Genomic DNA, 23,107 nt, shown 5'->3' with positions numbered 1-23,107 from the left:
TAACTGTGACCTCATAAAATAAATTGGTCAATACTCCTTCTGTCTCTGCTTTGTGGAATATTTTGATGAGTACTGGAATTAACATTTGGTTGAAAATCTGATAGTATTCTGCACTAAAACTACCTGGTCCTTGGCTTTTTTGGTTGGAAGACTTTTAATGACTACTTCTATTTCAATAGGATTTGTAGGTCAATTCAAATTGTTTGTCTGGTCCTGATTTAACTTTGGTGTGTGTTATGCATTGAGATTATTATTCACTTTTTACAAATTTTATGATTTGTTGGAGTACAGATTTACAAATTTTAAGATATGGCCTTTTGATTTTCTGTATTTTCTATGTATCTGTGGTTATGTCCCATTTTTTAGTTTCTGATTGTATTAATTTAGATATTCTCTCTCTATCTTTTAATAAATTTGGATAAGAGTTTGTCTTTTATCTCTAATTTTTTAAAAGAAATAACTCCTTTGATTGATTCTTTGTTGTTCTCTTTCCACTTTAATTGATTTCAGCCCTCAATTTGATTATATCTTGCCATCTACTCCTCTTGGGTGTGATTATTTCTTTTTGATTCATAGTTTCCTGGTGTGCTATTAAGTTTCTAGTATGAAATCTTTCCATTTTTTAATGTAGTCATTTTTATGTAATCACTTAGTGCTATGAACAAACACTTCTGCTGTGTCTGCTAAGTTTGGGGATGCTGTGTATTCATTTTCATTGATTTATAGAAAGTCTTTAATTTTGTTCCTTATTCTTTCCAAGATTCATTTTTCATTGGGTAGAGAGTTGTTGCATTTCCATGGGTTTATAAGCTTTCTGCTGTGTCTGTTGTTGATGTCCAGCTTTAATCTGTGGTGGACTGATAGGATGCAGGGAGTTACTTCAATTTTCTTCTCTCTCTTGTGACATGTTTTGTATCTGAGTACATAGTTAATTTTGGAGAAAGTCTCATGATGTGCAGATAAGAAGGTATATTCTTTCGTGTTTTAGGGAAATGTTCTGTAAATACCTGTTAGGTCCATTTGATTTACAATGTCTATTAGTTCCAGTATATATCTGTTTAATTTTTTGTTTGGATGACCTGTTCATTGGTGAGAATAAGTATTGAAGTATCCCACTATAAGTGTGTGAAGGTCAACATTTCATGAAAGCTATAGTAGCGGTGTTTTTTTTTTTTTTTTTTTTTTTTTTTTTTTTTTTTTTTTTTAATAAAGTTGTCTGCCCTTGTTTAGGGGACACAGATGTCTTAACATCTAAATAAAATGTCATCTTGCTCGATTTTACCTTTAGTGTTTTTCTCCATCTCTTTTGATTAGTTTTGGTTTGAAGTCTATTTTAGTAGATAAAATTGTTATACCAGCTCTCTTCTTAGGTCCATTTTCTTGGAATATCTTTTGCAAACACTTGACATTGAGATGTCTGTACTTGATATTGAGGTGTATTTCTTGTATTCAGCAAAAGGATGGATCTTGTTTTCTCATCCATTCTGTTAGTATGTGTCTTTTTTATTGGGGCATTGAGTCCATTTATATGGAGAAATATCAATGACCAATGATTGCCAATTCCTGTTATTTTGTTGTTGGTGGCAGCAGTAGTAATGGTTCATGTATGTTTGTGTGTGAGTATGTTTGTATGTGAGTGTGGTGCATCCTTTTTTTATTTTGCTAGTATGAGATTATTTTCTGTGATTTGATGGGTGTAGTGAGCCTCTTTAGTTAGGAGTTTTCCTTCTTGAACCATCTATACTGCTGGACTTATAGATAGATGTTAAAATTTGAATTTATTATTGAATATCACCTGTTGTCCATCTACGGTGATTGAAATTTTTGCTGAGTATATTAGTCTGTGCTGGCATCTTTGGTCCTTTGGAGTCTGCAGCACATCTGTCCAGGCCCTGGTGTCTTTGAGAGTTTCCATTGAAAAGTCAGGTGTAATTCTAATAAGTCTTCTATTACATGTTACTTGGCCTTTTTTCCTTACAGGCTTTAATATTCTTTTTTGTTCTGTAAGTTTAGTGCTTTTATTTTTATGTGGCCAGGAAACTTTCTTTTCTTTTTTTCTTTCCTTTTTTTTTTGGTTCAGTCTATTCGTTATTCTGTACTCTTCTTGTATTTTTATAGATCTCCTACTTCAGCTTATGAAAATTTTTTTCTATGATCTTATTGCAAACACTTTCAGGACCCTTAAATGGGTTTCTTCTCCTTCTTCTATACCTATTAGTCTTAGATTTGATCTTTTCATAGTTCACCAAAACTTCCTAGATGCTTTGTATCAGAAATTAGTAGATTTTGCACTTTCTTTGAGTGTTTTATCCATTTCTTCTTTTGTATCTTCAATGGCTGAGAGTCTCTTTCTACTCTTGAATTCAGTGGGTGAAGCTTGCCTATGTAGTTCTTGCTCACATTCTTTTAATTTTTGTTTCCAGAATTCCCTCAGTTTGGGTTTTCTTTATTGATTCTATTTGCAATTTCAGGTCTTTAACAGCTTTATTTATTTCTTTACACTGCTTGTTTGTGTTTTCTTTTTTAAGGGATATAGTCATTTCCTGTTCAAAAACTCATTTCATTGATTATGTTATCACACTGGTTTCTGGACATCTGAGTTTTTGATGATTATAGGTCTAGGTGTTGATTTCTGGATTTGGCTTTGTTGGGTGGGCAGGGTTTTTTGTTTTTGTTTTTGTTTTGTTGTTTGTTTGTTTATTGATTGTTTTTCTCCTTAGTATCTCTGTGTTACATCTAGAGTTTTGGAGAGTTTGATGGCTGTGTGCTGTCTGTTTTTCTGGTCCATTCACTTGGTGTGTTCACTGGAAATACTGGCTAGTTTTCAAGCCTGGGATGCTGGGATGATTTGGGGGAAGGAAATTTGGAGAAGTTCTTTGTGAGAAGTTGGGGATGGGCTCAGAATGGAAAAGGAGACCAGAGCAGGTTTTCTGCTAAATACCTGGAAATGAGACTAGAAGGATTGGATCTCAGCAGCAGTTGGAGTGGTATGAGTCTGTCTTTACCCTACTTGTCTTGGAAGGAGTGGACTTGGGTTAATTGGAGGCACCCGCTGAAATTATGGTCTGGGACAAAGGAACAACTGGGAGTAGGGAAGTTACAAAGGGCAGACCTGTGAGATCCACAGGAGATGGGAGCAGTGGAAAGGCCACTACAAGAGTTCTGCTTCAGAGCTGGGGATAAGACTGGGTGCTTAGATCTGGGGGAACAGAAAGAGAGGAGAAGGTCTGGGGTCAGCCTAACTGATTTTCTGGCAAGCATGATCTGTCCTTTATCGGGGGTGGCTCCCATAATTGGGGGCTGGGAACCATTGAAGACTTGGGGAAAAGAGGTTAGGAGGAGATGACTTGTGGGATACACAGGAGTTGTGCCAGGGATGGTGTGGAAGAAGGCTGCAGCTAGTGTTGGACTATGGCACGAGGGACAAGATTGGGAGATTGTGTCTGGGGGAAGACATCTACCTATAGCTTCTTAAAATCACATTGAGTTGTTGGCCAGAGAAATCAAAAGGGAATCCCAAACAACCTAGGCTGTTGCCAAGACAATTGTTTACTCTCTAAAAGCTGACAAAAAAAGGCTCTATTGCTGAAGACATCACATCTACAACACATTGAACATGGAAAGGTCACACTGGTTCCTACATAGAGCCTCCACCCTTAGGTACTCGTGTCTTTGGTATAGGAACGTACTCTGTAGGCTATCAAAGGAGTAAACATGAATCCAGACACAATCTCTTTATCTACAATGGTGTACTGCCTGAAAGACATGCTACTGCAATGGTGGCACTAAGTTTATGGGAGTAACCAAGTAATATCTGATTTAACTTAAATCCAACCCCAGGAGATGGAACCCATACCTGGTACTGTCACTGTCTGAGTGACTAGTAACCAGAGGCTTGATAGCCCAGGTACCTAAGGTAAAATCAAATACTACTGTTCAAAAACAAGAAAACAAAAAACACCACAAACAAAAAAGTAGTGATAAAAGATTCCCATTAACAATTTGTTATACTCATAGATCAATGACTTGCCTAGCCATCATCAGAGAAGCTTCATCTGACTACAAATGAAAAAAAAAAAAAACCACAGAGACACAGAGACAGAGACACTATGCAGAGAGTGAGAGACCTTGAAACACTCAACCCTAAATAAGATGTCTCCATCAATTCCCTCCCCTAATGTCTCAGGAACCTCCAAGGAAGAGGAGACAGAAAGAGTGTGTCAGAGGGAACTGAGGACACCAAGAAAACAGCCCCTTAAATCAACATGAGGAAATCTCATTAGAACTCACAGAGAATGAGGCCATACACACAGTGTCTGAACAGATCTGCACCAGGTCCATTGTGCATATATCATGGCTTCCAGTTTAATGTTATTTTGGGACTCTTGAGTGTGTGAACATGTCAGTCTCTGGTTCTTAAGTGTTCCATCAGGCTCATTTTTGTTTGTTTGTCTCTGATATAATAGTTTTTGTTTTATCTTATAATGTAATATTTTATTTTATTATTATCCCTTGTGAAGACTCATATTTTCTAATGGGATAGAGGAAAGGAGTGGTTCTGGATGAGAGAGGTTGTGCAGAAGAACTGAGAGGTGTAGAGGAAAGGGAAACTTTCAGCAAGATATTTTTTGGCAAAAAAAGAATTTAAAATACAAGGGGAAAAAGTAAACTTATCAAGCCGGGCAATGGTGGCACATGTCTTTCATCCCAGTACTCGGGAGGCAGAGCCAGGCCGATGTCTGTGAGTTCGAGACCAGATTGGTCTACAGAGTGAGATACAGAATAGGCACCAAAATTACAAAGAGAAACCTTATCTCAAAAAATCCCCCCCCACACAAAAAATAATAAAATTTATGTTACTGTGTACTTTTCACCATTTTTTAGAGAACCAGATGCTTCATGAAATGAAGTATAATATGTCTGATCTGAATGTATTTTAAATTAACAGTCAACATTACAATTCATAAAATACAAATCAGAGGAAAAGAGATCAAAAAGGATTTGAGTGTAAGCTTTCAAATGGAAATATCTAGTTTCAAAGCCAGGAATTAGCTATTTCTTGGCTGATATAGTTTTACTCCAAAAAAGCATCAGCATTTACCTTGAAAGAATGAAAATTTTGCCTAGTATCATGCTAGACTTTAGAGAGGTTTATCAACTACCCTTTCCTTTCATTTTATTCTCTTAGGATGCATTATATGTTCAACTCTGTAGAGTTGGGATGTTGCTTTATAAATGTTAAGGCAGATCATTTTCTTTTAATTAATTTCCATGTTTATCTAAACTTTATGTCTTTATATGCATGCTGAACTAAAAAAGATATTCATTACTTTTAAGGAAAGAATATGGAACTGAAGACTTTAAAATTTCATCTTTGAAATGCAAAGCAGAAATACAAATGAATAATTCAAGTACTCACCAAAAGCTTTGAAAACATTCAGTTGTTTACATTTACATGGCTTTAGTTCACTCATACACCAGAAACTTTCAGAAAAAGAGTGAGAAAAATGAGAAAAAAGAAGACTAATATTTTTCTTTCTCTGCCTGTTTCTTTTCATCTGCCCCTGTGAATTATCTTTTTTTTCCCCTCAGTGTATTTTCTTTTATTGTAGAAATAATCCAGTGGGACTTATTTCTTAGCAAAGAAAAATACAGGATAATTTTCTAGTTAGTTAACCTCAGGTATGAAAAAGCACTATCCCTTGATTGGGGACTTCTCATTCTTTCTGCATATTCACATTGCCGCCGCCCCCCCACCCCAGAACAATAAGATTTACATTTACTTTTTCATTTCATACGTTTCATACATGAATCCTACTTCAATATAATTTCTTATATTTAGCAGAAGCTAATAAATTTCTACCATGTAAAATATATTAATTTGTGGCTAAAAGAAAAATAATAGAAGTGTGGGAACATGATTAAAGAAGGGAGTTCCTCACCCCATTATCTGATTGAATTCTTTTTCTAGCTGCAAAGAAAACATATCAGTATAATTAATATAGTCTGTGAAGGTCTGACATAGAGATGATCATTTTTTCACATGTTGATGTTTTGAGATTAAACAACAATGAACCAGCTTTTGGGTTTCATTGTTCATGATCTTAGTAGGGCCTCATTCTTCTTCCTGAACAGTTTTTTGGGGATCTCAACAAAACTAATCATACTGTTTACAGTAAACATATCCAGCTTTTCTGCTACCTGAAATCTGGTCTCATCAATTGAAATACTGTATGGGCCTTTTGGTGGTACAACTTGGCTGCCACCATTCATTGTCTTGTCTGTAACACCCATAGATTTGTTGGTTCAATAAGGTTTAGTTTGTTAGAATTATTCTTTTGTGCTGTCATTGGTTCCTATTTGAGGTAAACAGGTGTTTGATCATGTCTTTCTAGAAATTGTTGTACAACAACCAGGCCAAACTATATTGTCTCAGAGCTTTGGCTTGGTTCATGACCCACCATTGTTTATATATTTATCTAATGCAGAAAATTGTGAAAGAATTGGAATATGGAATTGGGAAAACAGAGTTGTTTTGGTTCATGCAAACATCTTGCCTCCACCTTGTTACTAAGGTAACTCTTTATATTGAAACCATGCACCCCCAGGACTTCTCTTAAACAAATTAAAATTAATCTCTTATTATGTGTCTGACAGCATTTAGTTTATACCTCTCTAAAGACTCCAATCACTTTTTATTATCCTTTAGTTATTGTGTTCATGTTTTATTTTCCCAAGTAGAAATACGTTTGAAAGCCAAAATCATTTCTTATTTATCATTTAACCACTTACAAAATACAGTATAATATCTAACATAGAATAAGAGCTTAATAATCCTTTATGGCTGGGTAGAAGGTGTGGAAGGTGAGATTAATGAATTAGTCTAAATACATATGCAATGGCTATTCTTTGTTGTCAACTTGAGTACATCTAGAATTAACAAAAATCCAAAAGTGACTGGGCATACCTCTAAGAGATTTTAATTTAATCATTTGAAGTGGGAAAAGTTACCTCTAATGTAGATCTTTGAGATGGAAAGACACACATCTTATGTGGGCCACACATTCTGATGGAAGCATATGTAAAACATGGAAAAGAGCTGAGCAGTAGTGGTGCACGCTTTTAATCCCAGCACTCAGGAGGCAGAGGCAGGCAGATCTCTTTGAGTTCAAGGCCAGCTTAGGCTACAGAGTGAGTTCCAGGAAAGGCTCCAATGCTACACAGAGAAACCATGTCTCAAAAACAGGAAACAAAAAGGAGAAGGAAGTTATTCCTCTGCCTGTTTGTTCCACTCTTTCACTGGCTTTTGATTCTACTTCTTTGGAATTTCAATGTAAGATGATGATCAGCTGAGATATCAAGCCTCATGAAGTGAACAACTACTGGATATTTTGACCTTCCATTCATAGGCAGCTATTGTTGGATTAGCTAGATCACAGCCTGTAAGTCACTCTAATTAATATCCTTTATATATATATATATATATATATATATATATATATATATATATATATATATATGTATATGTATATATATACATATGAAAGAGATTAATTTTATAAGTTCTGTTACTATAGAGAACACCAACTCATAAAAATGTACAAATTAAAAAGAATGTAAACCCAACAGATTGTGGAAATGGGTAACAATTTTGGGAATATGTGACTATGTTTCTCATGTAATTTTTAGTAATTAAGAACAAAATTTCTATAATTTGGAAGTAATTATGGGTTTCAAAAAATAACCATGAAAAAATTTTTAAAAGGTTTTCAAAATATATGAAATTTTAAAAAGAAATTTCCTTTTATATAATAATTTCATTTTACTATCTACCCTCAGAAGTTGAATTAAAGGTAATCACTAAGATGTTTTACACTTTGTTATTTTATGTGATTAATGAATCATTTTCTATTTTCTAAAAAAGACTTACAATCAAAATTTTAAGAGATCTAGTAGACTAAAATGTTTTCTTTACAATTAAACTAATTAATATAAATCATTCAGCTTTGGAAATCCCTAATAGGTATAGTGATTAGCTCATCCTTGCAACACTTCCAAATGCTCTTAGTATCATACTAGCCCTTGACTGTCAGGCTAAAACTCTCAAGGTTTTTAATTGCTTCACCTCACATTTACATAAAAATGCTCTATAATTAAGAATTTGTAACAATTATTTTCACGTCTCAAGATATTAAGATTAAACTAAAGAAACTATTTGCCTTTGTTTTCCTCTTCAAAAGGAGATGAAAAACACGTCATTGACATAGCAGATATAAACAGATAAAAATGTAGACCGAATCATTGTTGGCATTTGCACTTGTCAATCATTCTGTATATTTGCCAAACATTTTTGACAACCCCTTCTTCCAAAATATTTCCCTTCTTGCCAAAAAACTGCCTGAATGAAAAAGATATTTTGCTGAAGGATTAAATCTAAAATTTACAAATAACTCTTGAAATCCAACAGTAATAAAACAAATATTCTGAAAAAAAATGAACGAATTACCAGAATATAACTTACCAAAGCAGATCTCTTATATTTTTGGTTGTGTGCCTAGCCTTTAACGGCTGAGCCATCTCTCCAGCCCCAAAGCAGATCTCAAGATGACAATCAAGTGTATGAAATGATACTCCAGATGTATGGTATCAGACTAAGGCAGTTATGTAAACAACAATCCAGTGTCACTCCATACCCATAAGGAGAGCACAATCCAGAACAGTCAGATATTAGCAAGTATGTGGATTTGCTGTGATTATCATTAACTTTGGTGGAGAACAAGACAATCTAGATGCTTTGAAATTTCATTTGTTTCATTTCACAAATGTCAACATGTTCTCACAACATGCTCCAGCACAACTTAACTTCTTAGAATTTCTGAAAATAAATTAGAAATTATGTATTCAAAATCTTGCAAACATATGTCAGAGAGTCTTGCAAAAAAAATAATTGCTATAACTTTGAGACAACCAATAGTCCTTCAGTAGGAAAATTGAAAAGTTGGTATTTATAGACAGTGATGTAATTCAGCACTAAAAAGAAATGAGTCATGATATCCTATATAGCCATGGAGAAAATGTGAATATGTATTAATAAGTTAGGGAAGCCGACCTAAAAAGTCTAAACACTGCATAATTCCACAACATAGGACCAATAAAAGAAAAAAATTTGTGACAACAGGGGGATACTCTATGTAGGAAGGCATTTGGATGATGGGTGATGTCATTCTGCATGTTGTGAATGTGTTGCTCTGATTTGGTTGATAAATAAAATGCTGATTGGCCAGTAGCCAGGCAGGAAGTATAGTATAGGCAGGATAAGCAGATAAGGAGAATTCTGGGAAGAGGAAGGCTGAGTCAGGAGTCACTATCCAGACCCAGAGGAAACAAGATAACAAGGCAGAACTGAGAAAAGGTACCAAGCCATGTGGCTAAACATAAATAAGAATAATGGGTTAAATTAAGTGTAAGAGCTAGTCAGTAATAAGTCTGAGCTAATGGCTAAATAGTTATTATTATTAAGTCTCTCTGTGATTATTTTTTAAAGGGCTGCGGGACTGTGGGTGAGAGACTGGTCCAGTCTGCAGGCCAGGTGGGACACAGGAAATCTTCTAGCTACCTCTGGAGGAGGGAGAAATGAATAGATTGAGATTAGAGAAGTTAAAAAAAAATAATCTTTTGTATGCTATTGTAATAGAACCTGTGCTGTAACCTTATCAAAATTATAGAAAGAATAGCATCTGATATGGATTCTGGAATAAACTGAACTCAATAACAATGATGCATCAGTAAATATAATTTATTTTAAAGAAAAAATAAGTGGCTGGGGTGATGTTTCATTGGGTAAAAATCTCCTTTATACGTATAAGGAACTTAGTTTGGAACCACTAGAATATTTGTAATTGGAACCTAGGAACACTGACTCTTATTAATCTCAGAACAGGACAGAGAGAGAGGGAGAGAAACAGAGACAGAGACAGATAGACACAGAGAGAGAGAGACAGAGAGAGAGGCAAAGAGAGAGACAGAGAGAGAGGAGGAAGGAGGAGAATCTCTGTCATATACATCAGTGAACAAGATATTCTGTCTCAGACGAAGTACAAGGCAAGAAAAGACACTTGGGGCTTTTCTCTGACCACTATAAGAACCCATGTGACTATTTTTTCTAGAGATTACCATGACTATGTCATGAGTAATTTTAAAATAACATTGCAGTATCAAGAATCTATTAACTATAAACCACTACAAACTTTAATTTCTTTAATTAATTTGTATGTGGGGACTGGGTATAACATGTGGTGCACCAGTGTACAAGGAGGTCAGAGGACAACTCAAAGGAATCCAGTCTCTCTACTTTGCTGTGGGTTCCACAGATCAAACTCAGAGTCACCATTTATTTGCATGTAAGTACCATCAGTGGCACATTCCACTGGCTCAGCTTTTTAATACTCATATTAGAATATAGAACTTGTCCTTTGCCCCATCCCGTATTTTTGAAATTTTGCTTCACCTGAAAGACTAATCTTTTGCTTTGAGTCCCATGATTGTACCTGTTTTTGTTTGTTTTGTTGTTGTTGTTTAGTTTTTTTTTCTTCTTCCACTGATATGCAAGGTACTTGGAACAAATTTTGGAAAAGTAATTTGTGATGTCAAGAAACAGTAACCCAAGAAATTTACAAATAAAGTTACTTTTATGTTGGGTTTTCAATCATACTGTAACTTGAAAGAGTTTACACAGGGTGTAATAATATAGGAGCCCCAAAGCTCCTTTTTGGTACATTGCTGAAGCTGGTGCTTTTTATCCCAGTGCTCACACATATTTGTTACAAGGTTTTCTTGGCATGGCTGTAAGCAGAATTATATAAAAATATCTTAGCTCATTGTAGAAAGTAACAGAAAAGTATCCACCTCTTCCCAAAAAATTTTTACAATGTTACCAGCAGAGTCTTTTAAGGGATATAAACAAAGCAATCTACCAAACTACAAAAAACAAAGATGTAAAAACTCTTCTGTTGTAAAAGACCTATGATCTTTCCATAATGTTAGATTCTATTTATTTTTAACACATCTCCTTCTCCTCAATTTCCATTCTGTTTGAAGAGTAAATTTTAAATAATATATTCTAATTGATTTTATGAGTAAGTAAATTTAAGTATAAATGAAGAAGCTTGGAGATGGCTCACTTGGCAAAACATCTGGCTGGGCAGTTTTAATATCTTGAGTTCCATCCCAGAACCCACATGTAATAGCCAGATTTGGGGAATGCATTTGGATTTCCCTAAATCCTATAGCAAGGTGAGAGGTGCAGATGAAAATTAGCTCAGAATATGCAGGTAACAGGTAAGCAGGGGAAACCTGACCCAAATTACAGAGCACAATCATGAATACACTTTAAGGTTTTTCTAGACCCCACATAGGATTTTAAAATAACACATTTATTCACTACTAAAATGAAGGATTTTATGTTTATTTGTTACTAATGCATTTCATAGACCATTTTTAAGGATCATAATGGAATTCTTAACACTGAAATTATGAATAATCAAGCTATTCTGAAAGCGATATTAATTATTGTGTTTACTAAACAGACAAGAGGGGTATTCTTGCTTTCTTTCATTTTCTTTACCTTTTTTTATTGGATTTTCAAGACGGTGTTTCTTTGTGTAGCTTTGGAGTCTGTCCTAGAACTTGTTCTGCAGACCAGGCTGGCCTCAAACTCACAGAGTTCTGCCTGCCTCTGCCTCCTGAGTACTGGGATTAAAGACGTGGGCCATCACTGCCCAGCTGAGGGGTGTGCTTTCTAACTGGCAGTCTACTGATAATCTTAGAATTCAATACTACCATTGTGTGAATACATGACTTTCTGTCTAATTAAAAATATGTGATACACTCAGAATAAAAATGAAGATTCCTTAGACTATATTTGCTCTTACAGCTATTTATCCACATAGTCTGATTAGCTGTAGATTCAACTACATAGGCTTAATGAGGCCATGGAAGTTGTAGGAGAAGCTACATCTACCCTGCTATGGAATAAACCCCTTGTACACTGTAAAGATTTTTCTCCTGAATTGGTTTATTAAAACAGTGATTGTCTAGTAGCTGGGCAGGAAGTAGGTGAGAAAGCAAAACTGAGAATGCTGAGAAGACGGAGGGCAGAGTCAGGAGTTGCCAGGCAGATGCAGAGGAAGCAAGATGAGACTGTCATATTGAGAAAAGTACCAGACCACATGGCTAAACATAGATAAGAACTGTGGGTTAATTTAAGTGTAACATAGCTAAACATAGATAAGAACTGTGGGTTAATTTAAGTGTAACATAGCTAAACATAGATAAGAACTGTGGGTTAATTTAAGTGTAAGAGCTAGTCAGTAATAAGCTTGAGCTATCAGTCAAGCATTTATAAGTATTATTGAGCCTCCAAGTCAGTTATTTGGGAAGCAGCTCTTGGGTATTCTACTGACACTACCCCTTTATTAAATAAGTGTATTCTCTAATAGCATTTTGATATTTGTTTTATACCCACAGATAAGTACTGTGGATATCACTCTGTATAAAAAAAAAAAAAATTCTGATTGGCCCATAGCCCAGCAGGAAGTTGTAGCTAGAGTTTTCCTGATCCTGTCTGGCCCACAGTCAGGACAAATCTCTCTCACTCACCAGCAGCCGCTCAGACCCAACCAAGTAAACTGGCCTAATGGCTCAGGCTTCTAGCTATCTAGTTCTTACATCTTAAATTAACCCATTTCTATAAATCTATACCTTGACACATGGTTTGTAGCTTACCAGTATCTTACATGTTGGTACTCATGTTGACAGCTGGCAGTGTCTCTCTACCTCAGCCTTCCTGTTCCCAGAATTCTCTTCTCTGCTTGTCCTGCCTATACTTCTTGCCTGGCTACTGGTCAATCAGCATTTTATTTATACAAAGTGATATCCACAGCAGGAAGTATAGGTGGGACAAGCAGAGAAAAGAATTGTGGGAACAGGAAGGCTGAGAGGAGACACCAGGCCACTGTCCAGGGAGCAGCATGTAACAGGCACACAGGTAAAGCCACGGGACACATGGCAATATATAGATTAGAAATGGGATGAGTTTAAGTGTAAGAGCTAGTCAGTGGTAAGCCTGAGCTAATGGCCGAGAAGTTTAATTAATATAACCTTCTGAGTGATTATTTTATAAGCGGTTGCAGCTATGTGTGGCAGGGCAGGACTGGAGAAAACTTCAACTACAGATAAGTGCAGTCCTTATAACATCATCAAGAAAAAAAAAGTTCCTTATAACAGACAGAGACCATTCCAGAAAACCACAGCAAATCAAACTACAGTTGATGGGGCCCAGTGAAATGGTTGCATCCACAAAACAACTCCTGTACCTAATTCTCAGGGAAAATTGTAGAATAAGGAGCAGAAGGTGTAAGAGATAGTGTCTCCAAACTACACCCATAAGGTCTCACATACCTGATTGCCTAAATACTAGCTGAACAAAGACATTAATAGACTTGCTAATCTGGATTAGGAAAAGAACACGTGAACTCAACCCCATAACAAAGAATTAACAGGCAAATAAGGGATGCTGACAGCTGGAGAAATAGTCTTCCTCATGGAACAGCACATCAATTGGTTATCCAACATCAAATTATTAGTCCTGAGAACATACATACAAGTAATGTTATATAGACTGAGCAGGTTAGATTTAGGAATACATATATGTATATACATATATGCATGCAACAACTATTAGTGGATATAGTGGTAAAGAATTTGAAAAAGAGCAAAGCGATAAATATATTTAAAATGTGAAATAGTTTTCAATGACAATATTTAAAATTGTAGAAATTGAATCCCATGCATGATAATAAAAGATAAGATAAAGAAGTCTACAAATGATATTACCTATATTCTTTAATATGGAAAAAATGATGGTACAATTTGAACTATTCACACATATGAATTGTATTGTTCAATAATATTTAATCTACAGTTTCCATTCACTCCCCAAAATCCCATCACTTCTTTTGTCCAGCTAGTTTCTTACTATTTTTAGATTTTATATAAGAAAGGAAACAATAAATGTAGTTTTCTGAGTTATGCTTTTTGAGGCTAATATTATGACTTACAATTCCATTCATTTTACTAAAAATGACATAATTTCATTCTTTATAGCTGACCAAAAATCTGCTGTGTTACATACACATTATTCATAAATCTATAGATGGGTATATAAGCTGATCTCACAACTTGGCAATTGAGAATAGAGGAAGTGAAGTGGTTTTTTTTGTTTGTTTGTTTGTTTTTTTCGAGACAGGGTTTCTCTGTGTAGCTTTGCGCCTTTCCTGGAGCTCACTTGGTAGCCCAGGCTGGCCTCGAACTCACAGAGATCTGCCTGGCTCTGCCTCCCGAGTGCTGGGATTAAAGGCGTGCGCCACCACCGCCCAGCCGAAGTGAAGTGCTTTTAAGAAAACAAAGAAAATTAAAAACATTTTTACAAGAATTGTTAACAGAATATAAGACTGTCATATTTTGAATGTGTATTGTACAAAGTACTGTATTTCTGAATAACTGAATAATGAGTTAATTCAATTTAAAGACAGAAGTTACAATATTATGTATCAAAAGTTTCAAGTGATTCCAGATTTTGTCAATCACAATCATGACACTATTAAAAATAAGATATATCTAAATGCATACATTTATATACAAATTTTGAATTGTTTTACAACAAAAATAAGTAGTCAAACTTTCAAAATAACAAATTATTATTAATGTATATTCTAGCCCTCCTATATACAATGGACAAAGAAGCCGAGAAGACAATTATAGATACATCACCCTTTACAATAGCCAAAAATGACATAAAATACCTTGGGGTAACACTAACCAAGCAAGTGAAGGACCTATATGACAAGAACTTTAAGTCCCTGAAAAAAGAAATTGAAGAAGATGTCAGAAAATGGAAAGATCTCCCATGCTCATGGACAGGCAGGGTTAACATAGTAAAAATGGCAATCTTACCAAAAGCAATCTACAGATTAAATGCAATCCCCATCAAATTTCCAACACAATTCTTCACAGACCTGGAAAGAATAATACTCAACTTCATATGGAAAAACAAAAAACCCAGGATAGCTAAAAGAAATCTGTACAATAAAACAACTTCTGGAGGCATCACAATCCCTGACTTCAAGCTCTACTATAGAGCTACAGTAATAAAAACAGCTTGGTATTGGCATTAAAAACTGACATGTGGACCAATGGAATCGAATTGAAGACCCTGACATTAACCCACACACCTATGGACATATAATTTTTGACAAAGAAGCCAAAAGTGTACAATGGAAAAAAGAAAGCATCTTCAACAAATGGTGCTGGCATAACTGGATTTCAACGTGTAGAAGGCTGCAAATAGATCCATATCTGTCACCGTGCACAAAACTTAAGTCCAAGTGGATCAAAGACCTCAACATAAATCCAGCTACTCTAAACCTGCTAGAAGAGAAAGTAGGAAGTAGTCTTGAACGAATTGGCATAGGAGATCACTTCCTAAATATAATACCAGTAGCGCAGACACTGAGACAAACAATCAATCAATGGGACCTCTTGAAACTGAGAAGCTTTTGTAGAGCAAAGGATACGGTCAACAAGGCAAAACGACAGCCTACAGAATGGGAAAAGATCTTCACCAACCCCACAGGTGACAGAGGACTGATATCCAGAATATATAAGGAACTCAAGAAATTAGACATTAAAACGACCAACAGTCCAATTGAGAAATGGGCTTTAGAACTAAACAGAGAATTCTCAACAGAGGAAACCCAAATGGCTGAAAGACATTTAAGAAATTGCTCAACATCCCTAATCATCAGGGAAATGCAAATCAAAACAACTCTGAGATACCACCTTAAGCCTGTCAGAGTGGCTAAGAACAAAAACACTGAAGACACTTTATGCTGGAGAGGTTGTGGAACTAGGGGAACTCTCCTCCACTGCTGGTGGGAATGCAAGCTTGTACAACCACTTTGGAAATCAATATGGCGCTTTCTTAGAAAATTGGGAATCAATCTCCCCCAAGATCCAGCTATACCACTTTTGGGCATATACCCAAGAAATGCTCAATCATACCACAAGAGCACTTGCTCAGCTATGTTCATATCAGCATTGTTTGTAATAGCCAAAACCTGGAAACAACCTAGATGCCTTTCAACTGAAGAATGGATAAATAAATTGTGGCACATATACACAATGGAATACTACTCAGCAGAGAAAAACTATTTTCAATGTAATTTTAAGCAAACACATTCACATAAATCTTATTGAATGATGAACTTATTTAATGTTAATGATTTTAAATATCATTGTTCTTGTTAGATTTGATTCAGAACTGAAATTTAAACAGGATAAGAACTTTTGAAAAGTTTTGTTTAGTAATTAACTGATTTTAAAAATGTATGTTGGATTAGGAGGTTGCAGTAGCTTGGAGTTTGTCACTAGGAAGCAGAGTACTCAAAATCAATCCTGAAACAGGGCTAAGCAGAAATCCCTCAGAAGTTCTCTAAGTGACACTCATTCTTCAGCTAGGCCCAAATTCCTACAGGTGTCACAGCCTCCCCAAACTGTGACTTTTCAACACAAAGCATAACATTAACAAATCATCTTTATTTTCATTACCTATAAATATAACCTGTAGGACTAAGTGGCTAATAAGATCCATATTAACATAATGACACTGCACAAAAAAAGGATGAATGAACAAGTATTAAGGATCTCTGTTGAAATGGAAAATTTATACTAGAACTTGAAACATCCAAAACTGAAGGTACATCATTACTACACAATACTCACCAGTCTTATGTTATGCTGTTCTAAGATTTTATAATTTCTGACGTGGTATTCTGTTCATATAAGAGTCCATTTACTGTGATGCACACGTGGGAAAAGAAAGAGCCAATGTTGATAAAATAATCATTCTGAAGATGTTTTTATAGCTATGAAGGCTGTAGGCTCTGAGAGATAACTTATTATTTTCACCCATAGAATTAATATTAGTATTAAACTGACTCCTAATGACTTATCATTATACCCACAGATCAATGCATCTCTGATCTGATAAACTTCTATTCCCAGCAGATGTTGATTTACAACTGCAAGGTGTAGGAAATAGAAGACTGCATAATCTTTGACTCTAAATGCATATATGTTGCATGCCCTTCCTCCCAAGAATCAGAGATCATTGTGGAAGAGAGGATAGTAATAATTTAAGAGCCAGGGGTTAGTGAATAACTGTAAGGAACGGTGTTCTCTAGACAAACAAAGAAGCTTCACATATGAATTCACAGATGTAGTGACATCTAGACAAGACCTGAGAATTTCCAAGCTCAACCAAATCCAAACATAGAGAATGAAGTAGGGTGCTGTTGGTTGTTTTGACTCTTTTGGGGGGCCGGCCATCCAGCTCCCAAATAAATCACACATGGAGACTTATACCTAATTATAAACGCCTGGCCCTAGCTTGTCTTGTTTCTAGCTGGATTTCTTTCCTTAGCTTTAAATTATCTTGTCTCCCTTTTCCCTTTCTTTCTTTTTTTTTTTTTTTTTTTTTTTTGTTTTTTGTTTTTTGTTTTTTGAGACAGGGTTTCTCTGTGTAGCTTTGCACCTTTCCTGGAACTCACTTGGTAGCCCAGGCTGGCCTCGAACTCACAGAGATCCGCCTGGCTCTGCCTCCCTCCCTTTCTCTTAATTCTGGAAAACTTACTCTTTTTTTTTTTTTTTTTTTTGGTTTTTTTATTATTATTATTATTATTATTATTATTTTACAACACCATTCAGTTCAATATAATAGCCACAGAATCCCCTGTTCTCCCCCTCTCGCCCACCCCTCCCCCCAGCCCACCCCCCATTCCCACCTCCTCCAGATCAAGGTCTCTCCCGAGGACCGGGGTTGACCTGGTAGACTCAGTCCAGGCAGGTCCATTCCCCCCTCCCAGACCGAGCCAAGTGTCCCTGCATAAGTCCCAGGATTCAGACAGCCAACTCATGCAACGAGTCCAGGACCTGGCACCAATGCACAGCTGCCTCCCAAACAGATCAAGCCAACTGACTGTCTCACCCGTTCAGGTGGCCTGATCCAGTTGGGGGCCCCTCAGCCTTTGGTTCATAGATCCTGTGCTTCCATTCATTTGGTGGAAAACTTACTCTTACTACATGGCTTGCTGTGTAGCTTGGTGGGTGGCCCCTGATGTCCTCTTCCTTCTCTGGCTCCTTCCCTTTCTTACTCCCAGATTTCTGTTTCTACATATTCTCTCTGCCTGCCAGCTCCACCTATTCTTGCGCTTGTCTTGCTATTGGCTGTTCACTCTTTATTAGACCTTCGATGTTTTAGACAGGCACAGTAACACAGCTTCAATTAAACAAATGCAACATAAACAAAAGTAATACACCTTAAAATAATACTCTACAACATTAGGGCTTGAAATTACATTCCAAGACATGAAGCTATTAGGGTTTTTTAGCTTATGTGAGAGGGAGAGGTGGTTTTCTCTAATGGTGTAGCCTCAGGTAAATAGGCCAGACTCTACTTAAAGGCTACACACTTGATCATACTTAGGCAATAGAAATAAATATTGATTAGTTTTATTTTATTTTTAAAGACATAAATGTTGGTGATAAGTGAAGAGGGAATGGATCCAGGAAGAATTTGAAGAGGTGAATGAATATGATCAAAATATATTCTAAAATTTCTCACAGAACTATAAAGGGATTTTTTAAAGGTGTTAAATAACATGCAATTTATTTTCATTTTGTGTTTTATGATATGTCTACACAATTATGTATATTTCTAAAAATAAGTACACATTCATGCTAAAATACAAGCACAATGTAAAGAGTTCTTGAATTGATTGAGATATTCATATACTGATGGATGTAGTATAGTTTCATTTCTACAATCATTTGCAACCACACAACAGATTGTAGGAACAAACTTATTGCTACAACTTGCGCTATGGGAAAACTTTTAATGCTCGTTTTTTATGTACTTGGTAAATTATTTCATAAGATTGTAAATATTTATATCATTTTTCTAATGACAATTTCAAGAATTGTACTTCAATAATAATACTAAATTGACTTAAAAGAGTTACAATTCTAAAATAATTGTAGAAATTGTATTTTGTCAACCATCTGCTGTCTTTACAATATCACATTAGGGCATCTTTCTGAGACTAATTCACATTCTGCATAACACTTGGGACATGCTTTGCATCCAAACCATCTCCTAATTACTGATTCAGGCTGAGCATGTTTGGTATGAATCAATTGCTTCTTCCTTTGAAGATCGTACTGTCTCTGAAACTGAAGTTGTAGATCCTGTGACACATCCTGCATTGTTGGCAATGTTTCAATTGAAGTGTCTCTGAGTTAGAGTTTTTAGCAATTAATTTCTCAGCTTCAGAAGAAGTATAGAATGGAAATTTTGGCACAAGTAGTTTTAAGCATAGATAGCTGCATGTAATGTAAAGATTCATGGTTTCAGTGACCTTTGAATATCAATTTTTATTTTCTTTAGTTTAATATATTCAAAGACACCTTTTTTGTTTGAAGTGGCTTTGAATTTAGTTTCTTTTTAAGTTTGTCATTTCTATAAATTATTTAGAAAATGCAAATTACAGCAGTAATTGATTAATCTAAAAAAAGACTTGCAGAATTTTTGGATTCTTTCCTAAAACTCTGTGATTTACAACTGCCCATAAGTAAGTAAACACATGCAAAATCAATTCCAAATATTGTTATAGCTTATTACTTTTAGTCTAATTACACTCAGGGCATGTAGTAATAACCTTCAATAAAGTCCTCCATGGAAATCTGCAACCATATGTTATGGTGGTTGATTGGTTTATTTCCCAATCAATTTGAGTTACTTTATAACTCTCTCTCTCTCTCTCTCTCTCTCTCTCTCTCTCTCTCTCTCTCTCTCTCTCTCTCTTTCTCTCTCTCTCTCCCTCTCTCTCTCCCTCTCTCTCTCTCTCTCTCTCTCCCTGTGTGTAAGGTGTTAATGTAGAGCTCCAACATGAAGTAGATGAATACTGATATTCACACAACACAATGTATAGACTGGGGCTCCAAAATACATACTTAGAGTTAACAAAGTAACTTTAAAAAGTTTCTGTCAAATAAATGATAGCTATTTCTGCTTAATAAGTATAGCATCATCATTTCCAGTGCTTTTTATTTACCTTATTCACGGGATGGAGCATTTGTCTTTATTTCTCCATTGATATAAATTCCTGTTTTAGCAAAATGAGATCATAAATCAATATCAGTGACAAATAAAAAATATTGTATAATGATATTTCAAGTTTGGTATTGGTTATAAATACTATTTCATAAGGTTCATACTATGTTTTATATATTTACATAAAAGTTTTTTATTATCTTACAGCACAAACATTTTAAAAATATTCATCTTTCCTTAGAAAATGTATTCTAGTATGTTGTGGAAGACTAAAAATTAAATGCATTGTTTTCTTTTATTCCATCATATTTTGTTCATTGGCTAAAAGTTGGATATTACATAGAAAAAATATATAGAAGACAACTATATAGTTGGATTGTGTTATGTAAACACAAGAAATAAAATGCTGTATAGGGAAATGAAGTTTCTTTTATCCTCCAGTGGAGTTTAAATAATTTGAGCTTAGGAAACAAGCAGATGATAGACATATATGTAACTAGAAAGACATAGGAATACATAGGAAACAAACAAAACATACAATTCAAAGTAGAGCCATGAATTTGGAGATTAAATATCCTCTTCATTAGGAAGAAAGAAGTGGGTGCTGTAGGTGACCTTGGAAAAATAACAAATCACTATAAAGAAAATTAATGAACCCAAATAATAGATGACAGACTTGTAAATAACCTTCACTTTTAAAGAAATATGGGGAGCTGAAGGGCAGAATGGAAGGAATGGATGCCTGCTGTATATACACTCTCAGCTAACATAGCTGAGAGGAGATGACACGTCAGTCTGAACTCCAGTGCTAAGGACATGTGCACTTCTTCTTAAGTACTTCAGCTGTAGAAATCAATCATCCTTGGTTCATGATATCTCCTTGGAAGGAGGTGTCCAAGATGATGAGTGGCATGTCTTCCACAGGAACTCTTTTAAACAAGAAAATTTCAAAAAAAAAAAATCCTCTGAAGAAAGGGGACTAAGTGTTTGGGTTGAAGGGGATGTCAGAGAAATCTGTAGTCTGCATCTACTTTCAGAGTTTCTCTGTCTCTTTCTCTGTCTCTGTCTGTCTGTATGAATATCTTTCCAGTAGATTCAACTGGAAAAAGAAAAACAAATTCTTAAATGATCAAGATATCAGGATAGATACTTTGAGATGGTGTGATCTGAGCCTGATGTTACACAGAAGCATTTTTGTTTCTGTCTAAGCACAGTCTTCTGTAGATGTAACCAACTGTCTTATTAAATAAGAAACACAGAACCAATGTAAAAGAGAAAGCCAAGAGGTTAGAGCTCAGAGCTAAAATCTCACCCTTCCTCCTGCAGTGCTCCTAGCTCTCCGAAAGAGAGCTACTTCCTGTGTGTTTGTCTTTAATATAGTCTTTCTGTTCTGCCTTCTCATTGGTTGTAAACCTAAACACATGACTGCCTCGTCATTGCCTGTAAGTACAGCTCTCCAAGTCTTAAAGGCATATGTCTCCAATGTTGGCTGTATCCCTGAACACACAGAGATCTACCTAGCTCTTCTACCAAGTGCTGGGATTAAAGGCGTGCACCACCGCTACTGCCGCCACAGCCGCCACCACCACCACCACCACCACCACCACGCTCTTGCTATGGCTCTAATAGCTCTGACCCCCAGGCAACTTTATTTATTAACATACAATTAAAATCACATTTCAGTACAAATAGAATACCACCATATTCTTCAAATATTTAGAATTTATTTGCTAATAAATATTGCTTAAATCTTTGAAAATTTAGTTTTCAGAAGTGTATTCTTTGCTCTCATTTTGATGCACAGTTTTAATGGGAAGACTCGGGGCAAAAGGATCCAATTTCGGCTGCATATGGAGTTTGAGATTAACCTGTTCAATCTTTACTCCTTTGTCTTCATTCTTTTCTTTCTCTTCTTTCCCTCATCTCTGTCTCTCTCTTTCCATAAAATGACATATCTTACTGCTTTATTTTACCTCATAGATATTATTATTTTCTTTAAAAAAGAAAATGAGTTAAATATGGCTAAATATACAACAAAACTATAAAACAAGACTATTATTATACTTAGGACATTAAAATTATTATCAAAGAAGAACATATTTTAAACAATAATGAAATGAGTTTTGTCTATTTTGTAATGTTAGAATAGAATTCTTTTTTCTAACTCATTGAAGTAAGTTTTGAAATTATTTTGAGAATGCTTCATGGATGTGTTCCAGAGTGCTTCTCATGCTAAGTTTACATACATCATATTTTCTCACATATATGAACACAAAGTTAGAGCATGCATTTTCACATAAATACTATAGTATTCTTTGATATATATATATATATATATATATATATATATATATATATATATGGCTATTAACATAGTGTATTGCTACAGAGACATACTTATGTCTTTCTGTACAGTTTTTGTTTTCTGTTCAATTTTTGTTAAGACTTGGGACAAATATTAAAGTTAAATTTTCTTTTTTAAATAAAGAGCTTATGATGGGGATTTACTTTAGAAGTCCATCAAAAGTAACATTTCAGGGTAAAGAAAATTACAAAATGGTTCACATATCTTGGGGATGGTAAAGCTTTGAGATAATGTCTTGACTTTACCCCTAAAAATGTAACAATTTTCAAAGAATAAGAACCAACCTGTACTTGGAAGATGACTATGGTATCATTTATATTATGAAACAAATATTTCTCCCCAAATACAAAGAATGGAATAAACACATGATCTCTTTCGATATAACCTATAGTAGATTCTTTTGGGGGGTAGGTAGTTCATTGTCTCTAGTCCAGGCTCTGGTGAATGACATGGTCTCTTTTTTTCCACCATTTTTGCCCTCAAGAGTCAGAATGAATTATTAAAAAAATAACACA

The sequence above is a fragment of the Peromyscus maniculatus genome, chromosome 11, assembly GCF_049852395.1.
Source record: "Peromyscus maniculatus bairdii isolate BWxNUB_F1_BW_parent chromosome 11, HU_Pman_BW_mat_3.1, whole genome shotgun sequence".
Classification (NCBI taxonomy): Eukaryota; Metazoa; Chordata; class Mammalia; order Rodentia; family Cricetidae; genus Peromyscus; species Peromyscus maniculatus.
Note: the sequence above shows the minus strand (reverse complement) of the source record.